The sequence below is a fragment of the Haematobia irritans genome, chromosome 4 (genome assembly GCF_050003625.1).
Source record: "Haematobia irritans isolate KBUSLIRL chromosome 4, ASM5000362v1, whole genome shotgun sequence".
Taxonomy (NCBI): Eukaryota; Metazoa; Arthropoda; class Insecta; order Diptera; family Muscidae; genus Haematobia; species Haematobia irritans.
The window spans coordinates 73,756,447-73,764,156 of NC_134400.1; the positions used below are offsets into that span (position 1 = coordinate 73,756,447).

The following is a 7,710-nucleotide window of genomic DNA, read 5'->3' on the forward strand; positions in this document are numbered from 1 at the left end:
GCAAATACAATATAATGAGATGAATTGTGGAAGAATTGAGGTTTTGATGAGAATTTAGTTTTGAATTTCCAATTTACAAATTATGCTGCAATCACATTTCACATGTACCATTATTGAAACCTCTTTTTAGCTGCTCTTAATACCTCATTTCCGGACACTTTTGTTGTTATGGAAAAATTTTGATTGTTGTGGAAAAGATTTAGATGGTGTGTTGTCCTCAGATATTTGACTATATGCACCCAGAGAAGGAATATGATCACCTCAAACGTGTTTTAAGAGCAAAATGTTATTTTTGGGTGGTGATCATGTAGCATGGTTTTCGCAACCATGTTATTTTCTCGGAAATCATGTATCTGATTTCGGAAAGCAGGTTATATTTGACGAGAAAATAACATTTTAGTCACAAACATGTTACATGGTCACCATACAAAAATAACATTTTGCTCTTGAAACATGTTTGAGGTGATCATATTCCTTCTCTGCGTGTGGGGAGCTCTCTGGGAAAGATGTGGTAATCCATGTATGTTACCCCAGCTCCAAATGGACAAATAGTCACTATATCCACGTTGTGTATCCCAATGGGTGTCAAATGTATTTTTACAAATCTCCAACAACAAAATCAAAGGCCAAAAATATTGTGTAAATTTAGTTGCCTGCGCGCAGAGAAGGAATATGATCACTTCAAACATGTTTCAAGAGCAAAATGTTATTTTTGTAGGGTGACCATGTAACATGTTTGTCACTAAAATGTTATTTTATCGTCAAATATAACCTGCTTGCCGAAATCAGATACATGATTTCCGAGAAATTAACATGGTTGCGAAAACCATGTTACATGGTCACCACGCAAAAATAACATTTTGCTCTTAAAACATTTTTGAGGTGATCATATTCCTTCTCTGGGTGTGGTGTTTTCTACTGGCAGGGCACAAATTCCTGGAAATATATAGAAACAAATTGGTATTGCGAAAAACCCATAAACCACATTGTATCGACGTACCTTGAAAATATTGGCAAAAATATTTTATTGACCGAAAATGCTTGTAATTTCTTGTAGAAAAAATGTTTTAAATATTGATGATAGCACTTTAAAATTTTGATATTTTTGCGATTTATGTGATGCGTATTCTTCCACGATCCAAGTAGAACGGAAGTTCTAAGAATTTTCTATAGCTTGGTAAGCTAATGCCTGAATTGATTTTAGCGTGGAGAAGAAATGTCAAAATGGAAATGGCGTTGCCACTATTATGGGCTGTAGGAATAAAATTTCTTTAAGCCTGCAACCAATAGTTCGGAAGATAGATATGTTGGCACTTTCTCAAACGCAAAAAAACGCCAAAATGAAAATATATATTTTTGCAAAATTATCTTCTCATCAAAATTCGGCTTATTTCAGAAAAAAAAACTAGATCAATTCATACAAGAATAATTAAATATATTTTTTTCCATCGATGGAATTTATGATATGCATGGGATATCAGAAATATACATAAGTAATCATCCGTCTAATACAAGCGAAGAAATATTGTTATACGAAAAGTATAATTAGCGAAATAATTGAAAAAAAAAAACAGATCGATACTAGGGAGATTGCATTACACACTTGGACATTGATTTAGAGCCACAACAGCTGCCGTTGAGTGCAAGAGTAGTATAACTAAAGACGCACATTACAAAACCAGATCATTTGAGCGAAGTTCGCAATCAAATGAGACAGAAAAGCGTCTATATTTTTAGGTCCTTAGCATGAAAAGTTCCTACGAGTTTTCCATTCTCATCCTCTAAGATGTAGTAGTGATATTCTCGTACCTTCGCTTTTACAAAAACTGGTGAAAACTTGACGTTAATATACTTTTCCGCATTACTCTGCGCAAAATTGCGACGATATACTATCTGGCCTACACCCTCAAAAAAAAAAAATCGTTTCTGCAACATATACTCCCAAACACATTTTGCTTAAAGCATATAAATTTTTGGGTATTGCCCAAACATTTATATATTTGATTTCTTCCAATATATAATATGTTTGAAAGCATATTGGTCTAATCAATATAATATGTTTGGGTGGTCTAAGTTCCAAACATTATGTATTTTTCCATCCAAATTCAATAATGTTGTCTTCCAAGAAACTATATGTTATTATGTGAACATATAATATGTTTGGAAACATTTTGAACCCAAAAATATTATATGCTTAGAAGAATTTTCTCCAAAAGAAGATTGTGCTAAAATTTTTTTTCTGCCTGATTGTATATTCCCTCACATTTTTCTCACTTCCATGAGTTACCATGAGAAGAAATTATATAATTTTTTTAAATTTTACCTTTTGCCGGACGGGGATTCGAACAGCGGACCACACAGTTTGTAAGCCTGCACACTAACCACTGGGCCACGTAGCTGTTATGATCATCAAGAGATAATTATCGTTATAAGTCATATTTATATAGCATAGCTTGCGGCGCCCACGAGCCGATGCAAACATAACATTGTTAAACATACATTTGTTGGCGACGTGGAGCAGTGGTTGGTACGTCCGCCTTGCATGCCAAGGGTCCTGGGTTCGATCCCTGCTTCGACCGACACCATTTTTTTTATTATTTTTTTTTACATATATTTTTTTTACGTATATTCCACGTACGTTCGGAATATCCCGCAAAGGTGTTCAACATTACATACTACTATATTAACTTTTTACTACGAAACTGTAAAGTGTGTCTTATAAAAGACTTAAATCCAGAAAAGAGCAGTGCTTGATATAAATGAAATGGACTGATTTCAAATCATATATTATTTTTTATTGCAAAAATAAAAAATTTGTAACAAAAAAAGGGTTTTGTACACAAGTTTGAAATTTTCGAAGAAATTCAAAACACTCTTACAAAGGATGAATTTGAAGTCGAGTAATATATAAATATTTTTCCATAGAATCCTAAAGTTAATGATAACCATTCAAAAGCACATTATATTTAAATTCGAAACAATAATTTTACAACCAACACATACATTTATTTAGGTGTGAACAATTGTTTGCTTTCTTTAATAATATATTCTAAAGAAAATAAACTTATTCAATTGTTGCTTTGGATCATTCCCCACCAAGTTATAATACAATTTGCCTAAAAAAGTTATAATGTTATTCTGGTTTTACCGATGCGAGTTTTGCCGTTAAAATGAGAAATAATTTTAGTGGCAAAACTCAAACTCAATGTCCGCTTTTATTTTCGAAAGTATCCGTCAACTCCTCTTGGACTACTTATTAATAAAGAGGAACTAAACTTTGTTTTTATAGATCTTACTGTTTAATTTTTCATTGTTTCCCAATGTTTTCATTTTACTGTAACAACTCTAAAAAGAGTACACTGAATAATATATTGTCGTGTGGCCAAAGATTTCAAGTCCTTAAAATAAGAATACAAATTTTGCTTAGCTTAGACGACGCATTTCTCTAATATAAAGTTTTTTCCATGTTCAAAAGTCGATAAACTTTTCAATGAAGTCGTGTTGTCCTTATAATTAAGTGATTTGACTTGAAAATGGGTATCATTACATGAAAGAAAAAATTTTGAACTAAGGTCAACGTGACTTTAATAATTCAGAAAAAATCTTTAAAACTAATGAAATTGTCTTTAAATTTGTTGCATTTTTGCATCTTGACTACAAAGCAAAAATCGTTAAAAAATAGGACATGTTTTTCAACACTTTATTTTAAAGACGTTTTTACTTGAAACATAGCACAATTTCTACTATCTTGTTTTTAACGAATTTTTTATAGCATATGCAAAAAGCTGAAAAAGCGAGAAAATAAAATTGGTTTCATAGAGTCAAATACACAAAACCCACATTTAAAAGAGAATTGTGTCTTAAAAGTATCCTTGAATATACTTGAATTCTCGGCTTCATTGGCTCGGAATCAATACCAAAATTTTTAAACTAGAGACACAATCTTTGGAACCGGGCATGCTATTTTTCAGTGTATAGTGCCCTTTCGTTAGTTTTTATGAAGATCCCTTTAATTACCATTGTTTGAATATTTTGACTTACTCGTCCTACACTCAAAAAAAAAAGTGAACTCTCTATTTCACTAAAGCCAATTTAACTTTCTTTTAGTTCATAGAAATATTATGTTTGGAGAAAGTTTTCTTTACTCTAATACTTTTTTGTGTACGTTAGTTAAATTAACTAAACCCGAGGAAAAAATATACTCAAGTGAAGCATAAAGATTAACTAAATTAGTGTCTTCCACAAAATAGTTCAGAATTTCCTTAAAATTTGTAAATTTTACCAAAAATGCGTCCATCGTGAACTTCGTATGTCACTAAAGACATTCTTGCAATTATGAACTCCAAGTTTTTTCTTCAAACTACAAAATTTTCTTTAACAAGTGAAAAAAACTTAGTTATGTCTAATAAATGTTCTTGTATTTGTCGAAAAATATTTACTTATTTTTATGACATCGGCGTGATGCCAAAGTTTGTTATACTGTTTAGTTAAAATTTTCTACAAATATTCAAAATTTTCTAAAATTAACCTAAAGTTTTCTTCCTGCTGGGTTCACTGTTTTTCAGCGTACGTTCCGATTTGTTTTGACGAAACAAAAAAAGTGCCCGTAATGCCAAATGATAAACAAAACTCATGTTTTTTTTTAAATGTCTTTTCTCTTGGTTCCGAATGAATTTTCTTTCCGAATACTCATTTTAATCTTTTTACTTAAGCATATACAATTTTTGGCGGTCTTATATCACAACATATATATGTTTACTCCAAATTTGTAAATTTATACTTGTTTATATTCACACATAGTATTTTTCCAATCTTTAATGGAATTTTCTTTGTGTATATATATTTTTAAGGCGACAATTGGTTACTTTCATTATTTTACTTCCAGCATACACTTTATGTCTCTCTTTCTAAACACATATATGTTTATAGTCTATTTCTAAATTAATATATGTTTGCATCCAAGCATATTATATTTACAAATATTTTATGTCCCAAACATAATATGTTCTAACATATTCACATATATGTCCCAAACATATTATGCTAGTTTATGAACTTTATATGTTTGCACGTAAAAATATTGTGTTTAAAAATTTGAGTTCCAAACATATAATTTTTACACCCAAACATATGAAAAACAGTCTTTTTCGTCCGTGTATATATTTTTAAGGCGCCAATTGGTTACTTTCATTATTTTACTTCCAGCATACACTTTATGTCTCTCTTTCTAAACACATATATGTTTATAGTCTATTTCTAAATTAATATATGTTTGCATCCAAGCATATTATATTTACAAACATTTTATATCCCAAACATAATATGTTCTAACATATTAACATATATGTCCCAAACATGTTATGCTAGTTTATGAACATTATATGCTTGCACTTAAAAATATTGTGTTTAAAAATTTGAGTTCCAAACATATAATTTTTAGACCCAAACATATGAAAAACAGTCTTTTTCGTCCGTGTACCTTAAAAACCTGTCGTATGGTTCGAAGATTGTATTGGTGTTTATTTTTCTCATATGCTGCTTTTATATGACGTTTTAAATCCATACGAATTAGTTGAAGCTGGTCATCACTACATAAATTATTTGTTGGCTCATTCAGTAGCTGCAATTTCTTAAGTATCTCAAAAGAGGACGCATGTGTGACCATATCAAACCCATAGAGGGCACGATATGGGGAACAGTCTATGGACTGATGATACGAATTTCGGAGGGCACAACTAATCGCACCAATATTGTTGTCCCATTCACGATGATCATTTTTTATGAAAGCCTGAATAGCCGCAATAAGAGACCTATTTACTCTCTCCGAGGCATTTGCCTGGGTAGAGTAAAAAGCTGTATAAACGTGGTTAATACCATACGTCGTCAAAAAGGCATATAAGTCGTTGGCCCGAAATTGACTGCCATTGTACGAAACTATGGTTTCGGGTACACCGTAAATATGAAAAGTGTGTGTTTGGAGAAAATCTTTAATTGCTGTGGAAGTAAACTGCCTCAATGGACACAGCCAATGAAACTTGCTGAGGTGATTAAGCACAATTAAGGTGATTATATAGCCGGATTTACTTCTCGGATGTGGTCCAAGTAAATCTATGTAAAGGCGCTGGAATGGTCGTATTGAAACTGCTTGAGAACCCATAGGAGGTTTCATCACAACATTAGTGGACTTTGTAGTCTTGCAAACCTCGCATTTTCGTACATAGTCCCTAACATCCCGCACCATTCCAGCCCAGTAAAAGATTCTCCTCAACAAATCTAATGTTTTTCCCATTCCCATCCATCGTATCACTACGCAATCTGTGTGATATCCACAATTTCCACGAGTCATTCTCTTGATCCTCATCTCCAGAATAATGATTTGTCCTAAAATAGACAAAATGATTTGTCCTAAAATAGACAAAACGATCAACTTCTTTTACATCTGGAAATTTGGATTGGTTCTCCGAAACCCTTTTCCGTAATTGAACATAATCGTCATCATTGAAACATTCTGACTCTAAATCTACTAATGGTTTAGCGATTTCAATACTAGAAATCGCATTCGAATGCTGAAATTATAGGGCTGTAGTTTAAAGACCCAACGGGCAAATCTCCCACTCAGTCAGGCTGGCGCATTAGCCACAGAAGGCTTGAATGATCTGTAATGACTTCAAATTCTTGCAGCTCCAAGTAGCATCTGAACCTTTTAATTGCTTCCACGGCTGCTAGGCATTCGTGTTCCGTAACTCTGTAGTTACGTTGTGCCGTATTTAATTTCTTGCTCACGAAAGCAATTGGTTTCTCGTGTCCTTCTTCATCCATTTGAACAAGAACGGCTCCTATACCGTAGTCACTTGCGTCACAATGGAGGAAGAATTTTTTCGAGAAATCCGGCTTCGATAGTACTGGAGCCATTAACATTTTCAATCTTTCAAAAGCAACCTACGCTTCATTAGACCACTGAAATTTTTTCTTGATCTTGAGAACTTCCGTAATGGGAAAGGTTTCAGTGGCAAAGTTGGGTACGAAACGTCGGTACCACCCAGTGAGACCTAAAAAGCCCCAAACCTGTTTTAAATTTTGAGGTACAGGCCAGTTCGTTATGGCACTAATTTTTTCTGGGTCAGTTGTTATACCACCATTGCCCAAGATATAACCCAAGTAATTTACTGTAGTGACACAGAATTTACTCTTGGATATGTTTAAAGTCAGGTTGGCCTTACGAAATTGGGATGCAATCCTTACCAAAAATACAATATGAGAGGGGAAATCTTCTGACACGATGACGAGATCATCCACGTACCCAAATACGCAATGACGTAAATCAGGAGGAATGATCTCGATGATAATGATTGCGATGATAATCGCTCAAAGAGAACTTAGGGAATAATTATAATGGTTTTGTTTTTTTAATTCTTGAAGGAGAAACTGAGAGTCATAACAAATTTGTATTTGGAAGAGACACAGTGAGCTTCCAAAGTGATGGAGACTACTCTCCGCAAACGTTAATGAATGAATCGAATTATTAAGAAGAACTTATATGATAATGTAAAAAAAAATAATGGAAGAATCACAATTATGAATGGAAAACGTAATTAAAGAAACTACGCAAATAAACTTCCATTGCAAAACCAATGATGTTTTCTATAAATTTATGTGATACTATGTATGTAAGCACTACCGGCAAACTAAATATGTTTTTGCAGACATGTT

General features: G+C 32.9%; 1 protein-coding gene across 4 annotated transcripts in view; it reads left to right on the top strand.

Moving 5' to 3' along the window:
* Window positions 1-7,710, top strand: part of LOC142232660 (protein ABHD18) — a gene marked incomplete in the record, with an annotated part of 369,540 nt that overhangs the window by 225,077 nt on the left and 136,753 nt on the right.